Genomic DNA, 21,927 nt, shown 5'->3' with positions numbered 1-21,927 from the left:
CTAAAAATTTTATTGGAAGTTTATTCTATGCACATAAATTAACCACAACACAGGCAAAAAAAAATACATAAAAATAAATGAATAAAAATGTAAACCAAGCTATAAACAAAATCAAATCCTTGATGCTAATAGCTCGGAGTTCAATCAGTATGCTGACAAAATAGTGTTATTAAAGTAAAGGCATATGAAATGAACTACTTAAGATTGACCACCAATATGTGTTATAGCACTTAGGGTACTGTGCCATAACAGTCATAGTCATTATGGCACCACAGTTGGGGTATTGAACAATAATAAGCACCAATCCAGTGAATGTGTTAATATTACTTTAAGCCTGTTGAACTTATCATTAAATTAAATAGAATTCACCAACACTGTATTTCCGTGGGCATCACACCAATGCTGTTATACTGAACAAAGTAAATCCTCGTTTCTGTTGCCCAAGAACAGGAACTTCATGTCACCAAACCCCACAAGAGGTATTAACATCCCCTGCCATGAGTAATTACAACAATTATACTAATTCATTTAGAAAATGCATTTTTTTGAATTTTCTAAATGAGGTTCTTTTGGGGATATCTGAGATGTGGTGTCACTCAGATATAAGGGGTGCAGAATTTGAATATGGGGAGTACAATATACATAGAAAGACATGAGGGAGGAGGGGAATTATGCCCTTAGTTAAGAAGCACATAAAATCTAAGGCATCCAGTAGACATGGGTGGTCAGTGCAATGTTGAGTCAGTTTGGTGTGACATTAGCACTGGGAAAACAAAAATGAGACTTGGGGTGTGTTATAGACTGAATGACTTTGATGGGTAAAATGAACAACTATACAGAGAAACAGAGTGGGTCAGTAAATCAGAATGTCTTATAATGGGGAAGTTTAACTCTCCAGTGACTGGAACTTGAACAAGACTTTTGTGGATTTCTTGGATGATTGTTTCTACATTAGCATGTTAGAGAGGTAACAAGAGAGAGACAATACAATTGATCTGATTATTAACAGTAGTGATCTTTCATGCATTAAGAATCTGCATATAAAAGAACTACTTGGTGGCAGTGATCACAGTGTATTGATGTGGGATTTATTTAAAGATGTAACTACCATCAAGGGTAAATGGAATGGATTTTGCTTTCGTAAAGTCAACTACAATGATCGCAGACAGATTTTATATTCTATACAGTGGGACCAACTACAGCAACAAATTCTAAATGGGAAGAATTCAGGAAATAATCAAAGAAACTACTAGGCTTTTCACCTAGTAGATTTAAATGGATGACAGATGAACTATTGAGACATGTGGCACAGAATAAAAATGCATGGGAATGCACATAAATTATTAGGTAATGCAAAAGCCTTGGGTAGATATAAACTAATCTGTAATCAAGTCACAAAGGAGGTTAGGGAAGCCAAGGCAGATTACAAGAAATCTCTGGCAAAGAATGTCAAGAAAGTCAGAAAGGACTTATTTACTTATCAATGGTTTAACTGTTGATGATTTTGCATCTACATTCCCACATGAGGAATTCTTTAGGGAATGAATGCCAGAAGTTTATCAAACTCTCACAGGGAGATGAACAATTTTATGATAACTGAGAGGAAAGTGTAAGAGAAATTGTTGAAATTAAACATAAAAAAGGGACCTGGGATCTATCTAATTATATTAAGGGAGGCAGCAAAGGAGGTAAGCAAACCCTTGCCATAATTATGTGAGCATCTTAGATTCAGGGGAGTTTTCTGTGGACTGGAGATGTGCAAATGTATCCCCATTTCACTGAGGGGGGGGGGCATGAGTAATTACAGAACTGTTAGCTTAATTTCTGTTCTAAGGAAAATAAAGTGGTTAAAGAAGCAACACAGGAGTGGCAGATCGACCGTATTCATATATTTGGATACGGCCTCCGTAGCCGAGTGGTCAGGAGCGGGAGTGCAGTAGCACACGCTCTTTGAGTAGACCGGGGTTCAAGCCCCTGACTGCTGAATATGGTTGATCTGCCAACCCGCACTGGACCAGCGTGGCAGATTATGGTACATTTCCCTCAGCATGAATTGTTGAGGAGGCTTCCATCCTGCAGTGGGTTGATAATGGCTGCACTTTAGCTTTTTTTTTTTTTTTTTTTACTTGGATTTCAGAAAAGTTTTTGATACTGTTGCACACAAAAGAAAAAAAAAAAAAAAAAGGTAAACTGCAGCCATTATCAACCCACTGCACGATGGAAGCCTCCTCAACAATTCATGTTGAGGGAAATGGATCATAATCTGCCACGCCAGTCCACTGCGGGTTGGCAGATCGATTGGCAGGGGGTTTGAATCCCGGTATACTCAAGGAGTGTCTGCTACTGCACTCCTGCTCCTGACCACTCGGCTACGGATGCACAGCAAAACTGATGGAAAATTCACTAATGAAAATAAGCAGAAATTCATAAATTAAAAAAAAAAAAAAAATCCAATTTTGACATAGTTTTATTATATTTTGTGAAAGGAAAAAGATGTAGAAAGACTGAGTTAGGACAGAAAAACTCTTGTCACTAACTATACTATGACAGATGAGATGGAGAAGGGATCAAATTAAGTTAAAAAGAAGGATTCTCCATTGAGAAGCCACCTTTTTTACTTGATAAATCTGGAGAGTTGGCAGCTATGGAGTCAGCTAGGATAGTACTGAGAGTTTTAGTTTTGCAATTGCAAGTACCAATCATGGGCAACAGTTTTAAATGTGCTGGAGAATTATTGCCCTCTATGTGACAACTCAATGGTTAATGCATACAATAAGCATACATAAATGAAATCAAATCAAATGATTTTGGATGTTACTGTAATTGTTTATATTATTGTAATTTAAACAAATACCTATAAAACATTAATATGAAGAAAATATTAACATCTGCAAAGAGATGTCTTATAATTTGATCCATTATTTTATGGAAAATTATTTCTGCAATACTAGTTTTAACTTATGCAATGGATCCCAATAACTTCGGGTATCCTCCATTATGATGGAAAAATTGAACATTATCTGATCACTCACAGATGAGCCATTTCTTCAGATTGAAAGGTTACAAATGCACAGCTCAGAGGTTTGGAAAATGATATAGTTCGTTCACAGTTCAGTTCAGCTGTTAGGAAAGCTTCCTCATTTGCATAAAAATCAAGCCCATCAACCTAGGGAAGATAAATTGAAATAGATAATATGAGATTCTTGACATCTGCATATTCAGAAATTAAAAACTCAAAAATTTCAAAATTAAGAACTCATTCTTCTTTGATGAAAACAGAATTCGATAATTATGGGATTGTGTGGGCTGCTGGCTCATATTAGCATTACCAGAGGCATATGATGCAAGAAAGCAGGCTTATGTAGCATCAGTCAAAAAAACAAAGAAAAAAAAAAAAAACCCTCCCATTTCACCCTCCATTCATTCCAAATGTGGGTCCAGCTCAGCCTTAAATTTATTTAGGCTATCAACTTCCACATGGAGGTCACATCAGAATACAGGTCTCCTAGAAGTAGGCTATAAATTTAGTATTTGTATAAATAATATGTGCACCTTATATTATACAAATTTTTAGATATTTTCAAAATATCTAAAATATTTTCAAGCCAGTTAAGATAGAAAATTCAGTTTACTCATGCAACATATATAAATAAACACTTCTATAAGATATAAACATACAAATACATCTCTTATATTGGAATCATGTGAAGAGAGAGTATATTTAGAAGAATGAGACCTTAGTAAAAGCACATTGGCATCATTTATTTACACAATAAGTAGTTACACATCCTTTCTGGTTATCAACAAATTGAGTAATACTCAATGGCACTAATTAAAGTATCTCCATTTAGATGTCTTGAGCACAATCAAATGGAAGAAATGCAGCCAGATTTAGTAGATATGTTTTTCATAGGATGCATGTGGAAGAGAATTACTTGGAAAACAAAATTATTTCTAAAAATCACTACCAGGGAAAAGTTGGGCTGTAAATGATTTGCATACTGCACTGTTACTCATACATAAATATGGAATGGAAGGCACAACACACAGTAGATGAGGATACTGTGGTGTCAGGAGCACAGTATCTCTCACCTTATTAGAGTATGCTTTGATTATAATCAGTACTACTAGAATGGAGGTAATGTAGATAGAGCAATTCAGGTTTACAGGTAAAAACAAAGAGATCCAATGACATCATGTGGTGTCAGAAAAATAACTGAATGGTTTGGGGAAGCAGAAAGGAAACAAGGTTGAGGATGATGCTCCTCCAATCATGGAAAGGCCCATGGAAAGTAGTGTACTAGTACTGGCACCAGAATGCAAAACCAGTGCATGTGTGGCAGCAAGGCTGCTGGATGCATTTTTTGTACGCATTTATTTACACAATATGTAAGGAAGGTCTCAAACTCTGCCTCAAGCAACAATTTCAAGTGGGTAATGCTGAAATTTGACTGACTTTTTCTCTACAGTTCTTGGCACAAATGGAGGTAGATACTGAGTGGCCATGGAACAACCTTTGAGAAGATGAGGCACGTTTTAAGATGAGGCTTCTACTGGAATGAGCAGCAGCCTGGAAAACAAAATGCAGGGGATTTCAGAGATGGCTGGGAGTCACTGCAGTACAAGTAAACACATGGGTTGTGTTAGGGTAGCTAAGAATAGGAACAGGTGCGCATATATTTGCACATACACCAATGTTAGAAGTTTGATAAAAAAAATTTGATGAATTTGAGGTGTTGTGCAAAACATCAGAGGCAGATATTGTTGGAATATATCAGAGATGTGGTATCACACAGATATAAGGAATGCAGAAATGGAATTTGGGCAGTACAATGTGTACAGGAAGGATAGACAGGATAGGAAGGGAGGAGAGGTTATGCTATTAGTTAAGAAACACATAAAATTCAATTAAGTACAGCCAGTCGACATGGCTGGACAGTGCAGTGTCGAGTCAGTTTGGTGTGACATAAGCACTGGGAAATCAAAAATGAGAACAGGCGTGTGTTATAGGCCTAATGACTCTGATGAGTATAATAAACAAATGTACAGGGAAATAGAGTGGGACAGTAAACCAGAGTCTTATAATAGGGAGTTTAATTTCCAAGATATTGACTGGAATTTGTGGGTTAGTCACACACACTAGCATTTAGCATTAGCATTAGCATTAGCAGAGGCATATGATGCAAGAAAGCAAGCTTATTCAGCATCAGCCAAAAAAAACAAAAAAAAAAAAAACACTCCCATTTCACCCCTCCGTTCGTTCGAAATACCTGTCCAGTTGAGCTTTAAATTTGTTTAGGCTATCAACTTCAACAACCAGTGATGGAAGTCGGTTCCACCAACCAACCACCCGCTGGCCAAAGGCAAATTTCCGCACATCTATCCGACATCCGTCCTTCCTCAATTTGAATTTATGCCCTCTGAGGTGATTATTCTGAGAAAGATGAAGAATCCCATTGGCATTGAGCATGCTCAAACCATTCAAAGCCTTATACACCTCTATCAGATCACCTCGCCGGTGCCTAGTCTCCAGACTCTGTAATTTGCAAAACTTAAGCCTTTCTTCGTAAGAGCAACCCTTTGTTCCATTTACTAATCTTGTTGCCCTTCTCTGTACCCGTTCCAGCAGCTCTACATCCTTCTTGAAATGAGGCTTCCAGACCTGTATACAGTACTCAAGATGTGGCCTTACCATTGCCTTATACAAGGGAATAATCACCTCCTTATCCCTGCTAGAAAAATTCCTGTATATCATTGACAACACACCATGAGCTACTCTTGCAGCTCGTCTGCACTGCTCAGAGAACTTCATATCTGCCTGCACAATTACCCCCAGGTCCTTTTCATTCTCCACCACTGTCAGTGTAGTACCGCAGAGTTGATACGTTGCTCTGGGGTTACTGTTTCCCATATGCAGCACTTTACATTTGTCGATGTTAAACCTCATTTGCCACCTCTCAGCCCATCTGTTCAACCTGTCCAGATCCTGTTGCAGCAGCATAGCGTCAGTATTGTCCTTAACGACCCTGCCAACCTTTGTATCATCTGCAAACTTGGACATTAAACTTGATATCCCATCATCAATATCATTCATAAACACCGAAAACAACAACGGACCCAACACTGAACCTTGAGGAACTCCACTAATAACATTAGTCCACGTTGAGCAGTGTCCATTGATTACCACTCTCTGTCTTCTGCCACTCAACCATCCCCTTATCCATAGCAGCAATTTGCCTCCAATGCCACACTGCTCCAATTTGTGCAGCAGTCTTCCATGTGCAACAGTATCAAAAGCCTTTCTAAGATCCAAATATATAATATCAAAGTTATTCCCTGCATCCAGTTCTTTTGTGACTACATCATAGTATCCAATCAAATTGGTCAGGCAAGACCTGCCGTTAACAAAACCATGCTGCGTCTGAGCTATAACTGAATTCTTGTCTAGATGATCCTGCAGTGCTTCTTTAACCAGTGCCTCCATTAATTTACCTGGAACAGAAGTTAAACTAACAGGTCTATAATTACTTGTGTCAGCCTTTGAACCTCCTTTGTGAATTGGGGTCACATTTGCACATCTCCAGTCCATAGGTACCTCCCCTGAGTCCAAGGAAGCTCTCATAATTATGGCTAAGGGTTTGCTTACTTCCTTTGCTGCCTCCTTTAATATAACTGGATAGATCCCATCCACCCCAGGTGCCTTTTTTATGTTTATCCTCAACAATCTCTCCTCCACTTTCCTCTCAGTTATTACAAAATCATCCAGCTCACTGCCAATGTTTACTTTACCTACATCATTCTCCTTCCTGAATAACTCCTCATGCGTGAATGTAGATGCAAAATACTCGTTTAGATTGTTAGCCACCTGAGCAGGATCCTCAACTGTTGAACCATCAATATCCAGTGGACCAATCTGATTCATCCCTTTCCTTTTCGAGTTCAAGTATGTAAAGAACTCTTTTCTGTTTTTCTTTGCATCCTTTGCCAAGGATTTTTCATAGTCTGCCTTTGCCTGCCTAATCTCCTTTGTGACTTGGTTACAGACCAACTTATATCTATCATAGGCTTCCATGTCACCCATTAATTTGTATGTATCCCATGCATTTTTATTCTCTGCCACATGTCTCATTAGTTCATCTGACAACCATTTAGGCCTAAACCTTGAACAATATTTCTTAGTTGGTATGTAAATCCTGGTAGCCTCCAAGATTAGTTCCTTGAATGCTTCCCATTTTGAGTTTGCTGTTGGTAACATCATCAGTTGGTCCCACTGTATAGAATTTAAATACTGTCTCAGACCATCATAGTCGCCTTTACGAAAACAAAAACCCTTCCCTTTACCTCTGATGGTAGTTACCTCCTTGAGTAAATCCCACTTCAACACACTGTGATCACTGCCACCTAGTGGTTCATTTATCTGCAGGTTCTTAATGCATGAAGAATCACTACTGATAATCAGATCAAGAGTATTGCTCCCTCTTGTTGCCTCACGAACATGCTGATGTAGAAAACAATCATCCAATAAATCCACAAAAGCCTTGCTAGTGTGCGAGTGACCAACCCACAAATTCCAGTCAATATCTGGGAAATTAAAGTCCCCCATTATAAGACTCTCTGATTTACTGGCCCACTCTATTTCCCTGTACAATATCTTATTATACTCATCAGAGTCATTAGGCCTATAGCACACTCCTACTCTCAATTTTGATTTCCCTATGCTTATGTCACACCAAACTGACTCGACGCTGCCCTGTCCATCGATGTCGACTGGCATCACTTCCTTGGACTTTATGTGTTTCTTAATTAATAGCATGACCCCTCCTCCCCTCCTGTCCCGTCTATCCTTTCTATACACATTGTATTCCCCAAATTCCAGTTCCGCATTACTTATATCTGTGTGACACCACGTCTCTGATATCCCAACAATATCTGCCTTTGATGTTTTGAGCAATACCTCAAATTCATCAAATTTATTTACCAAACTCCTAGCATTGGTGTACACGCAGGTATACATGCACCTGTTTCTATTCTTAGCTACCCTAACAAGGGTTTTGAGGATTTATTGGACAATTGTTTTCTACAGCAGCATGTTCTGGAGGCAATTAGAGGGAGTAATACTCTTGACCTGATTATCAGTAGTGATTCTATGCATTAAGAATCTGCAGATAAAGGAACCACTAGGTGGCAGTGATCACAGTGTGCTGAAGTGGGATTTACTCAAAGAGGTAACTACCATCAGGGGTAAAGGGAAGGGTTTTTGCTTTCATAAAGATGACTACGGAGGTTTGAGGCAGTCTTTAAATTCTGTACAGTGGGACCAACTGATGATGTTAACAACAGCAAATTCAAAACGGGAAGCATTCAAAGAATTAATCTTGGAATTAAAGAATTAAACTAGGTTCTTTACTTATGTAAACTCTACAAGGGCATCCCCTTCAGATTGATGAATCAGACTCTAGAAGGAAGGGGATGAATCAGATTGGTCCACTTGATATTGATGGTTCAACTGTTGATGATCCTGCTCAGATAGCTAACAAACTAAATGAATATTTTGCATCTAAATTCACACATGAGGAGTTATTCAGGGAGGGGAATGCCAGAGGTGAATTAAACTCTGGCAGTGAGCTAGATGATTTCGTAATAACTGAGAGAAAAGTGGAGGAGAAATTGTTGAAGATAAACATAAGAAAGGCACCTGAGGTGGAGGGGATCTATCCAGTTATATTAAAGGAGGCAGCAAAGGAAGTAAGCAAACCCTTAGCTATAATTATGAGAGCTTCCTTGGACTCAGGATAGGTACCTATGGACTGGAGATGTGCAAATGTGATCCCAATTCACAAAGGAGGATCAAAGGGTAACACAAGTAATTACAGACCTGTTAGTTTAACTTCTGTTCCGGAGAAATTAATGGAGGCATTGGTGAAAGAAGCACTGCAGGATCATCTAGACAAGACTTCAGTTATAGCTCATACACAGCATGGTTTTGTTAAAGGAAAATCCTGCCTGACCAATTTGATTGGATATTATGATGTGGTCACAAGGAAACTGGTTGCAAGGAATAACTTTGATATTATATACTTGGATCTTAGAAAGGCTTTCGATACTGCAGCACATGGAAGACTGCTGCACAAATTGGAGCAGTGTGGCATTGGAGGCAAATTGCTGCTATGGATAAAGGGATGGTTAAGTGTGAGAAGACAGAGAGTGGTAATCAATGGACTCTTCTCTTCGTGGATTAATGTTATTAGTGGAGTCTCACAGGGTGTAGCGTTGGGTCCATTGTTGTTTTCTGTATTTATTGATGATATTGACGATGGTATATCAGGCTTAATGTCCAAGTTTGCAGGCAATACAAAGGTTGGCAGGGTTGTTAATGACACTAATAACAGTATTCTGCTGCAACAGGATCTAGAAAAGTTAAGCAGATGTGCTGAGAATTGGCAACTGAAGCTTAACATTGACAAATGTAAGGTACTGCATATGGAAAGCAGTAATCCCAGAGTAACGTATCAACTGTGTGTTACTACACTGACAGTGGTAGAGGATGAGAAAGGACCTGGAGGTAATTGTGCAGGCAGATATGAAGTTTTCTGAGCAGTGATTAATTGAGGTGTATAAAGCCTTGAATGGTTTGAACATGCAATGCTGATGGGATTCTTCCTTTTGCTCAGAATAATCACCTGAGAGGGCATAAATTCAAATTGAGGAAAGACAATTGTAGGATAGATGTGCCGAAGTTTGCCTTTAGCCAGTGTGTGGTTGATTGCTGGAACAAACTTCCATCTGTTGTTGTAGAAGTTGATGGCTTAAATAGAATAAAGGCAGAACTAGAGAAACATTCGGAGTGAGTGGATGTGTGAAATTAGATTTTTTTTTTTTTTTTTTTTGGCTGATGCTATATAGGCTTGCTTTGTTGCATCATGTGCCTTTACTAATGCTAATGCTAATTTGCATTTGAATGGGACTGAAAATATCAAAACTTCAGGACTGGGGTCATGAAGTCACTCTAGTGATCTTATGATGTAGTTTCACAGCTACCTATGTGATTGGCGCGCAACTGCAAGAATGTCTGAAAACAACATTTTTTATACAAGATGGGGCATCTCTGCAAATCAGAAGATCTATACAAGAAAAGTTGCAACAGCACTCTATCACTGAAAGGATAATTGGGTACCCATTTTCCAAAGCACATATGTATTAATTGTCCAACTCACTCTTTGTGACTTTTGGCTCTAGGGCTACCTAAAGAATAGTGTTCATTGTGATAAAATTCCTGGTCTAGCAACCCTGAAGGTCAGTAACACATGACAAGTGAGAAACACATGATATGTTTCATCAGTAACACATGATACGTGATGTTCTGTAGTCAGGGAAGTTGAGAGCTAACATGGGCCCAAGTGTACAGCGAATGATGTAGATGTATCCACATCTACATGTGGTGTGTGTGCATATGCAAGTACATGCACACACACACAAGCACGCAGATGTGAAGGTTAAAAAGCAATAAATCAATTCTAACATATAATAAATGAATAACATAAAAATTAATCAAATTAAAAACAATTTTATTATTTTAATTTTGTAGCTTTTTTTTTGTTATTATTAAAAATGAATGTAATTACTTAAAAAAATGCAATATTGTTAACTTGGATAGGACCCTTGAAGAATTGTGAACCCAGTTACTGTAGACTCCTAATCAACCCCCCAACCAGATTTATATGTAGCTGACCATGCTGTTTCTTGACACGAGATTCTGCTACCACAAATGGTGATAACATATATCGAATATTGACTACTGAATCTTCCGCAGAACAGGAGATACTGATAATGCTGTTATCCAAAAACATCAAGCAATAAAGTGACAATGTTATTGTAAAAGTGTTAACATTATGTTCTCCATTTGCAGTATGCACATACACACAGATAATTTTACAGGTTAATCATACAGAACAAAATTTTTTTTCCCTGACATTGATTTTTGGAGCTAATTTTGTTTTTCATGAAATCTCTTTTGCATCCTCTGAAGATATGCACTTGCTTAATCTGGTTGTATTTTTCCCCATTATGTTGCACTTCACAAATCTAAATATAGGGATACTTTAATTGTGACTTCCTAGTCCTTTCACTCATACTCATTGCTAGCTATAGGTTTGCATGTACATATTTTATGCTACATTACATTTAAATCAGAAAGAATATTTGGAAGTCACAGAAATACACAAAGCTTACTGTGGTATTCTTGCCTCCTTTGTAGCAAGTTTATAGTACAAAGTAATGGTGTGAACTTTTAAAAAAATTTGTCTGTTATTTAGGGCCTTATCTTTCCTGAAACGATGAGACTTCAGTGAATGACAAAATTCAGAGGATACAACATTTTAATGACCTCTCATGCCCAAACTGTGCCATTGGCTTCAGCAAAGTGGCTGTTGTTTTATGCTATAGTAACATTTATCATTAGTATGTACAGCACCATTAGTGATTAGATACAGTACAAATATAGTACAGTACCATTAGATTAGATACAGTACAGTACTGCTGACTGGGCTAGCCAGGTGGGTAAAGTGCCTGCCTGGCAACCCAAAGGTCACGGGTTCGAATCCTGCCTCGGGCTTGGATCAGAGTAAAATGCAAAAACTTTGGGAGGTGCATTATGGCCACAGAAGCTGATGCGCCAACAACTAACAAAAAAAAAAAAAAAAAAAAAAAAAGTACAGTACCATTGGATTAGATTAGATACAGTACAGTACAGTACCATTACATTAGATCATTAGTAGTTACCGAGTAACTACTAATGATCAAGAACTGAGAGATTAAAGGAAGGAACTTTTTGAGCCTGTCCATTAAATGAGCCTTGGTTAGCATAATACATCATCATCTGCCACTTGTTTGAGAGATCTAAGTTTGATTCTCATTGACAAATGGAGGAATCTCTAAAGTCCTTTTCATTTGAGGCTGAAGTCATGGAGGGAACCCTACACTGGTACCAGAGACCTGTCTGGTGCTGGGTGTAGGATATCCCCATGAGTTATTCACAGCCTGCCTAATGTGCAAATCAGCCTGTGAACACACACTTTTATAAACATAATACACTTAGGGTTATGAGAGTGCTATTAGGAGCTGTTAATACCATTCTTGCAAAATAAATTAAAAATTAAAATAAAAAATTCATTAAATACTCCCTACATTCAGAATACTGAAACAACATTTGTCAGAGAAACATATGGGGGATGAATTGAAGAAAGAACAAATTAAAAAATATAAAAAAACTTGTGATGAGTACAAGTGGAACTCAGAATAAATAAATATCAGTTTGCTGGTCAGTTTTCAGGTTAAAATACTACAGAGGGACTGCATGAAAAAGATCAAAATAACATAGAAGATATATAATAATCGCACGAGAAAATGACAATATGTCATAAAACATTCATAGTTTCATAAATAACATAAAAGAAACAGCAATTTACACAAGGAGGAAGAATACAATAAAATAAATAATTTAATAATTAATAATAAAGTATTACACAGAAGTAATAGTAACAAAGGTAATAATTATAAACAAGTCAGGAGATTATACAAAGGGCTTGACTATGAGGGATGATAAAAGATTAATAATGTTATTCTTCTATGTATTCAGTAGCATAAAGGGATCAGTTTTGATTTTGCTCTTATACTAAGGAGGAGTATATAAAAAAGGTTTTCACTGCTCTGACTTGAATAAGTTTGTCAATAGGAACATAATGAACATTACTACAAATGAACATTACCACTCCATAGCCGAGTAGTCATGAGCGGGAGTGCAGTAGCACACACTCTTTGAGTAGACTAGGGTCCAAGCCCCTGACTGCTAAATACGGTCGATTTGCCAACCCGCACTGGACCAGCGTGGCAGATTATGGTCCATTTCCCTCAGCATGAATTATTGAGGAGGCTTTCATCCTGCAGTGGGTTCATAATGGATGAGTTTTACTACAAATATGCATTCTTGATCTGGTTTACTCAAATCAAGACTGTCATCCCATTAACCCACTTAATAATCTGGTATTCTACTGATGTCTTTAAGATTTTTTTATTTGTTGCAGCCATGAAAATCTCAGTCATAAAATAAGTGAGAGATGTAAAATTTAACATATTTAATTATGGTGTATGCTGTTGATACACGAATAAGATTGTTTGTTTCTAGATCTTACATATTGAACTACCTTTGAGGCATTAAAGCAGACACAGGTTTTATTAAGTGCATTATTTATTTGAGTGTTATTAATCATAGTTTAACTCTTGAACACGAAACAGGCTACATTTTTAAGTCATCAGCATAAGCAATTATCAGAATATTATCTTGAATGAAGAGTATAAAAGGCAACATATTCTAAATATTAATAACCTATTTAATAATTTGATATTTTACTGATCAGGTGCATTTAAGACTTAACACAGGATTAGGAAACTCCATCATGAGGAATCCCTGTTGAAATAACTCTAAGCTTAATTGTGAGTCGCATTTAAAGATGGGGGTACGATTAAATATCTATTTCTGCATAAGTACAGAATATTCCCATTTATGTTTTAAAATTCAAATAGAAGCTGATAAAGATTCTCGAAAACATTGCAAACATAGAATTGGAAATTGTCATCCCAACCACATCACCAATAGATGGACAAATCAAATGCCAATGCAAGATCATGGGCTGTGTTAGAATACCTAACACAGTAAGAACAGGTGCATGTATATCAGTGCTAGGAGAATAGTAAATAAATTTGATGAATTTGAAGTGCTGGTTAAGACATCCAAGGCAGATATTGTTGGGATATCAGAGACTTGGTGCCACTCAGATACATGTATAAGGAATGCAGAATTGGAATTTGGGGATTCCAATATGTACAGAAAGGATATACAGGAGAGGAAGGGAGGAGGGGTTATGCTGTTAGTTAAGAAACACATAAAATCTAAGAAAGTGCATCTAATTGATGTTGGTGGACAATGCAATGTTGAGTCTGTTTGGTGTGACATAAGCACAGGGAAAGGAAAAATGAGAGTAGGTATGCAGTAGTAGTAGTAGTGGCATGTGATGCAAGAAAGCAAGTGTATGAGTTTATGCAGCATGAGCCAAAAAAAAAAAAAATCACACCATTCCCTCCAAATGCCTGTCCAGTTCCTCCTTAAATTTATTTAACCTATCAACCTCCACAACGACAGATGGAAGTTTGTTCCAGCAATTAACCACCTGCTGGCTAAAGGCAAATGTCAACACATCTATTCTACATCTGTCTATTCTTAATTTGAATTTATGCCCCCTGAGGTTCCTAATCTGAACAAGTGGAAGGATCCCATCAGAATTCAGCGTGCTCAATCCATTCAAGGCCTTATACACCTCAATCAGATCACTGTGCAGCTGCCTAGTTTCCAGCCACTGCAATTTGCAGAACTTAATCCTCTCTTGGTAAGAGGATCCCTTCATTCCCCTCACCAATCTTGTTGCCCTTCTCTGTACACGCTCAAGCAAATTTACATCCTTCCTAAAATGAGGCCTCCAGACCTGTACGCAGTACTCAAGGCGTGGCCTGACCATTGCCTTACACAGAGGGATAATCACCTCCTTTTTTTCCCTGCTAGCAAAATTCCTATATATCATTGACAAAACCCCATGACCTGCCCTGGCAGCCTGTCTGCATTGCTCAGAAAACTTCATATCTGCCTGCACAATTACTCCCAGGTCTTTTTCATTTTCTACCACCTTAAGTGTAGTACTACACAGTTGGTACGTTTCTCTGGGGTTACTTCTACCCATATGTAGTACTTTGCATTTGTCAAGGTTAAACTTCAGTTGCCACTTCTTAGCCCATATGCCCCAAATTATCTAGATCCTGTTGAAGTAGCACACTGCCATTACTGTCATTAATAACCCTGCCAACCTTTGTATCATCTGCAAACTTGGACATTAAGCTTGATATACAATCATCAATATTATTTATAAATACAGAAAACAATAATGGACCCAACACTGAACCCTGAGGGACTCCACTAATAACATTAGTCCACGATGAGCAGTGTCCATTGATTACCACTGTCTGTCTTCTCCCCCCTCAACCACCCCTTTATCCATAGCAGCAATTTGCCTCCAATGCCACACTGCTCCAATTTGAGCAGCAGTCTTCCATGTGCAACAGTATCAAAAGCCTTTCTATGATCCAAGTATATAATATCAAAGTTATTCCCTGCATCCAGTTCTTTCGTGACTGCATCATAGTATCCAATCAAATTGGTCAGGCAAGACTTCCCCTTAACAAAACCGTGCTGTGTCCGAGCTATAACTGAAGAAGTCTTGTCTAGATGATCCTGCAATGCTTCTTTAAACAGTACCTCCATTAATTTCCCTGGAACAGAAGTTAAACTAACAGGTCTGTAATTACTTGTGTCTTCCTTTGATCCTCCTTTGTGGATTGAGGTCATATTTGCACATCTCCAGTCCATGGGTACCTCCCCTGAGTCCAGGGAAGCTCTCATAATTATAGCTAAGGGTTTGCTTACTTCCTTTGCTGCCTCCTTTAATATAACTGGATAGATTCTATCCACCCCAGGTGCCTTTCTTATGTTTCTCTTCAACAATTTCTCCTCCACTTTACTCAGTTATTACAAGGTTATCTAGCTTACTGTCAGAGTTGAATACACCTCTGGCATTTCCCTTCCTGAATAACTCCTCGTGTGAATGTCGATGCAAAATATTCTTTTAGTTTGTTAGCTACCTGAGCAGGATCATCAACAGTTGAACCATCGATATCTAGTGGACCAATCTGATTCATCCCCTTCCTTCCTTCTAGAGTTTACATAAGTAAAGAACTCTTTGCTGTTTTTCTTCGCATCCCTTGCCAAAGATTTCTTGTAATCTGCCTTCGCCTGGCTAACCTCCTTTGTAACTTGGTTACAGATCAACTTGTATCTACCATAGGCTTCTGTGTCATGTGTTAATTTATATTTGGAAAATTAAATGCACTAGGCATAATCCTTATGGGTTTTGATAATTAACTATATAATATCGGTGTAAACACACCATAGTTAACCCATAGATTGGAGCTACGATTGTAGCGTAGAAGGCATCGTTTTAATTGTATCTCATAATGTGGTTGCCTTCACAAAAAGATAGCTACTATTGAATTACTTCAAATAAATAACGCTTCTCTAGTAGAGAAGACTACTGTTATTTATTTTCAGCGGTACCACCTTTTGGTATCTCTCCTAATGTGGATATAACTTCGCAACTGAGATGGCTTGTTGTATTACCTGGGTACCTGCCCGCCCACTGATGATGAAGCCAAACAGCTTCGAAACGATCGTCTGGGTGGTGGTACCGCTGAAAATAAATAACAGTAGTCTTCTCTACTAGAGAAGCGTTATTTATTTGAAGTAATTCAATAGTAGCTATCTTGTTGTGAAGGCAACCACATTATGAGATACAATTAAAACGATGCCTTCTACGCTATAATCGTAGCTCAAATCTATGGGTTAACTATGGTGTATTTACACCGATATTATATAGTTAATTTATATGTATCCCATGCATTTTTCTTCTCTGCCATATGTCTCATTAGTTCATCTGACATCCATTGAGGCCTAAACCTTAAACAATATTTCTTAGTTGGTATGTAAAGCCTAGTAGCTTCCAAGATAAATTCTTTGAATGCTTCCCATTTTGAATTTGCTGTTGGTAAAATCATCAGTTGGTCTCACTGTATAGAATTTAAGTACTGTCTCAGACCACGGTAGTCACCTTTACGAAAGCAAAAACCCTTCCCTTTACCCCTGATGGTAGTTACCTCTTTGAGTAAATCCCACTTCAGCACTGACACCGAGTGGTTTCTTTATCTGCAGATTCTTAATGCAAGAAGAATCACTACTGATAATCAGATCAATAGTATTACTTCCTGTAGTTGCCTCCTGAACATGCTGATGTAGAAAACAATCATCCAATAAATCCAAAAAAGCCTTGCTAGTGTATGAGTGACCAACCCACAAATTCCAGTCAATATCTGGGAAATTAAAATCCCCCATTATAAGACTCTCTGATTTACTGGCCCACTCTATTTCCCTGTACAGTTTCTTATTATACTCATCAGAGTCATTAGGCCTATAGCACACTCCTACTCTCAATTTTGATCTCCCAATGCTTATGTCACACCAAACTGACTCGACACTGCACTGTCCAGCGATGTTGACTGGCTTCACTTCCTTGGATTTTGTGTTTTTTAACTAATAGCATAACCCCTCCTCCCTTCCTATCCTGTCTATCCTTTCTGTAGATGTACTCACCAAATTCCAGTTCTGCATTCCTTATATCTGTGTGACACCATGTCTCTGATATCCCAACAATATCTGCCTTTGATGCTTTGAGCAATACCTCAAATTCATCAAATTTATTTACCAAACTCCTAGCATTGGTGTACACGCAAGTATACATGCACCTGTTTCTATTCTTAGCTACCCTAACACAACTCATGTGTTTACTTGTACCGCAATGACTGTCAGCAGTCTCTGAAATATCCTGCATCTTGTTTTTCAGGTTTCTGCTCATTCCAATAGAAGCAGTGCAAGAATCACTTTCACCTATGCCAGTGGCTACTGTTAATCTATTAGTCCTTGTATCCCCCCAAGCTAGCAGTTTTCCGACCCACCTAACACTGCCTCAATAGCATCAGCAAATATTCTTGCACCCTTTCTATTTAAGCGTATCCCATCCCTGTAGAAGCAGTCTCTCCTGTTAACAAGTACAGACCAGGCTGAAAAAAATATATTAGAAATAACCACATCAACAATGTATACACATGACTTCAAAAACTTGTTCCTAGTATTTCACATGACAATCTGATAAAAGTACTATCCGCAGTATTACATAGAATATCAAGATAAATTAGGATGCAAAAAACAGTACTGGAAAGACCTTATCAACCTTAATGTGAAAATCAATTACATACTGATGGGCAATAGCATCTATGTGCAAATAAGAGGCATGGTTATGGGTTCAATTAGTTCATGCTTCATAGCCAACCTCTATTTGCACTTTTATGAAAATAAATATAAAGAAGACATCACATAATACAGGTAATAGATGATATACTAGTCATCAACCATACAGATTGACAACATAGCTAAAAAAATCCATCCCGAAGATTTGACTACAGAAAGAACCAACACAGAAAGCAACCTACAAGCCACCTACCTAGATAGTCAAATCACAATAACAAACGATTTTGTATACACCAAACATTATGATAAAAGAGACCTGTTCGTCTTCCCAGAAATCAAACTGACTAACTGGAAAACTAAATTAGTCAAAACTATACATGGAAAAAATATCAGAAACCAAACAAACAGAATTATACACATATGCAGTAGCCCAGAAAGCATTATAACAGCTTTAATAAAACTGAAAAATACCCTTATCAAAAACAAAATACCTGACAATTAACATCAGACACCATATAAATGCAGCCACACAAGCTAAACTCATACAGCAACCAACTCACATTAGTCCTGATAGTATCTTAGAAAAAAAAAGTTTTCCACGGAACATAAATAACTCTAATTAGAGCTATAATTTGGCCCTCTTTTGAACCACAGGTTAATTGTGCATAGGTGTGGCTCGACACAATCGCACGGTACCTGGATGTCCAAATTCATAAATCCCCACAAGCAGAAAGCAGAGTTATTAACACCAGGAATGTAAATACACACGTCTACATCACCATACAGGTATAATGCATTTCCATTAAATCGAGATTTATTTGCAAGTACAGAAACACAGAGTTAATATTCACAATGAAAGAGGCTGTATATATTTGTAAATAGTTATCCCCAAGGGTACACACAGGGCTGTCATGCCTTAGAAAAGCGTTGCCAGTCCACACCCAAAGGATAACACATTTAATTTTAATAACTTCACCCCATTTTATTAAAATAAACACCATGTCAATTATTACCATTTATTTCTATCATTTTTAGCATGGTTAGATATTATATTGTATCTGCTTCCCACAATAATACAGCAAACTCTAAATTACAATCAACACCAGCCCACACTCAGGAATGCAAAGATTGTGACGTTGCTTACGGCAAGATTAACTATCATGCCATGGTCAAAACCTGATATGACTGCGCAATAAACTGTACCACACACACACACAATCTAAACTTTGGTGGGAAATTGAATATTTTCAGACTGACCACCACAGGACATGGAGGTGAGATACTATGATATTTCAATTTGTTACATACCTGTAGGGCTTTGAATCTCCTATCACAGTTTGCTGTAATATATGTAGACCACCTTGTTTATTTAAAATTAAGTACTTACATAAAAATACGTACATTTATTCAATAAGATTACTCTTATAATTCCAAATTATCCACCAAGTAATTAACCCAGCAAAACTGGCATAGAGATTACAGAAACGAGTATGTATAATACATTCCTCTAGTATGGCTATATGTCTGCTCAAAGCCCCTGAGGAGTAGCAGAGATATGGCTATGAGGAAGAATGTTAATTTTCATTAATTTTCACTAACTTTTGCCAATTTCTCCAGCTTTCTTTAAAATTTCATTAATTTTGTTGTCTTTATATTTATCTTATATTTTATATGTAAGGCTATCCATACCAGGGCTAGGTTTAAATATAACTAGTGGATTTGTTGGGGTCACTACATACCTGACGTTCCCAAGTAGTACAACAATTTAAAAACAGAAATGTATAAATAAGTTAAGTACATATACAACCCATGCACATGTAATGTCTAATTGTTACAGACAGCATTAATGCTGTCTGTAACAGCATTGTTACAGACAGCATTAATGCTGTCTGTAATTGGCTCCAGCATTAATGCTGGAGCCAATATTTACAATACTTACGCCATTTAATATTTAAACCTAAATGTCTTTTGACACAATTCCAATATATAAAAATCCAATTAATCCAAAAGTTAAATAGGAAAAAATTAATAAAAATATATATTAAAAATAAATAAGAAAAATAATAGGAAAGCTAACATCAGTGGCAGCAGAAAAGCACAATACACTACATGTTGCTTATAATAAGCTAAATTAAGATAGGATATTTGCCAGTAGCATGGGAAACCAGTAGAGTGAAAAAGAACTTAACCAAATAAAATAACATAACAATAACAGAAAAATATATATGGGGGGGGGATAAAGAAGAAGAGGGTAGTGTTTAAGCAGCGTTCCTAAAATAATTTAGAAAATTAAGCCAATTAAGAGAAATTTAGTGGCACCCCCACCCTGAGGCACATGTTTCTGAATTATGTGAAATCTCATTAAAGTGGAAACATAGACTAACAACATTACATGAACAATTGATAAAATGAAATAAAATAAAATTTCACATAATTCGGAAATGGGTGCCTTCAGGGTGCCACTAAATTTCTCTTAATTGGCTTAATTTTCTAAATTATTTCAGGAACATTGCTTCAACATTACCCTCTTCTCCTTTATCCCCCCCCCCCCATATATATTTTTCTGTTATTGTTATGTTATTTTATTTGGTTAAGTTCTTTTTCACTCTACTGGTTTGCCATGCTACTGAAAATATCCTATTATATATATATAGTGAATAGCTATTGAAATTATGTGTGTATCTGCACGAGTGTCTTTAAAAATAAAAGTACAGTAATAAAAAATTAATATTTTGTTAATAAACAATTTATGCTCTAGTTGACCCATGATTCTAAAGTAAAAAGGTTACGTTACCCCTTCCACTTCGGGAGGGTTTCAAGCGCCCATGGGATTCAAGTGGAGGTAACCTGATCTTTTTTTCACCATTATGGAAAGTGTTATTAGGACAAGTTACCATTAGTGCTGAGTGCAACTAAAGTGATACTAAACTAATATTATTGTGTCTTGTCTTTGCGCGCCAATCAGCACATCGTTTGGTATGCCTACCTGTCAATCAATATATCGTTCTCGACTTTGCTCCAGACCAATAACAACTACCGTCTGCTTACCGAGCGAGCAGCGCTGTATCGGGAAACTAATTTTCCGCGAAAGGTTATCCAACGTTTCTCGTTGTTCTTGTGTTGCCTTTCTTTACCTTCACCTAAAAGTCTTCTCATAACTCTTGACAATAGTTATATCTTTAAGTAAAGTCCACATTAGCACACTGTGATAACTGCCACCCACAGGGTCTTTTACCTGCAGATTCTTTAATGAATGAAGAATTACTGTTGATAACAGACTAAGTATTGCTTCTCTTTTTGCCTCTGTAGCTTAATTGGATGACTGTAGAAAGCAGTCTTCCAATAAATCCACAAAAGGAATAGGTGGATGTATGCTTGCGTGTATGCCAATGCTAGGAGTTTGGTAAATAAATTTGGTGAATTTGAGGTGTTGGCAAAAAAGCCTTTGCTCTTTTGGCCAAATTGTCGTGATATCAGAGACGTGGTGTCACAAAGATATAAAGAATCCAGAACTGCAATTTGGGGAGTACAATGTGTATAGGAAGGATAGACAGGATAGGAAGGGAAGAGGAGTTATGCTATTAGTTAAGAAACACATAAAATCCAATTAATTACAGCCAATTAAGTACATAAGCACTGATGAGTATAATAAGCAACTGTACAGGGAAATAGAGTGGGCCAGTAAATCAGTCTTATAATGGGGGATTTTAATTTCCAAGATATTCACTGGAATTTGTGGGCTGGTCACTCACACACTAGCAGGGCTTTTGTGGATTTATTGGATGATTGCTTTCTACAGTAGCATGTTTGGGAGACAACTAGAGGGAACAATACCCTTGATCTAATTATCAGTAGTGATTGTTCATGCAATAAGAATCTGCAGATAAAGGAACCACTAGGTGGCAGTGATCACAGTACGCTGCAGTGGGATTTACTCAAAGAGGTAACTACCATCAGGGGTAAAGGGAAGG

Source organism: Mastigoproctus giganteus, chromosome 3 (genome assembly GCF_048544385.1).
Source record: "Mastigoproctus giganteus isolate SK-2022 chromosome 3, ASM4854438v1, whole genome shotgun sequence".
In the NCBI taxonomy this organism is placed as follows: domain Eukaryota; kingdom Metazoa; phylum Arthropoda; class Arachnida; order Uropygi; family Thelyphonidae; genus Mastigoproctus; species Mastigoproctus giganteus.
Note: the sequence above shows the minus strand (reverse complement) of the source record.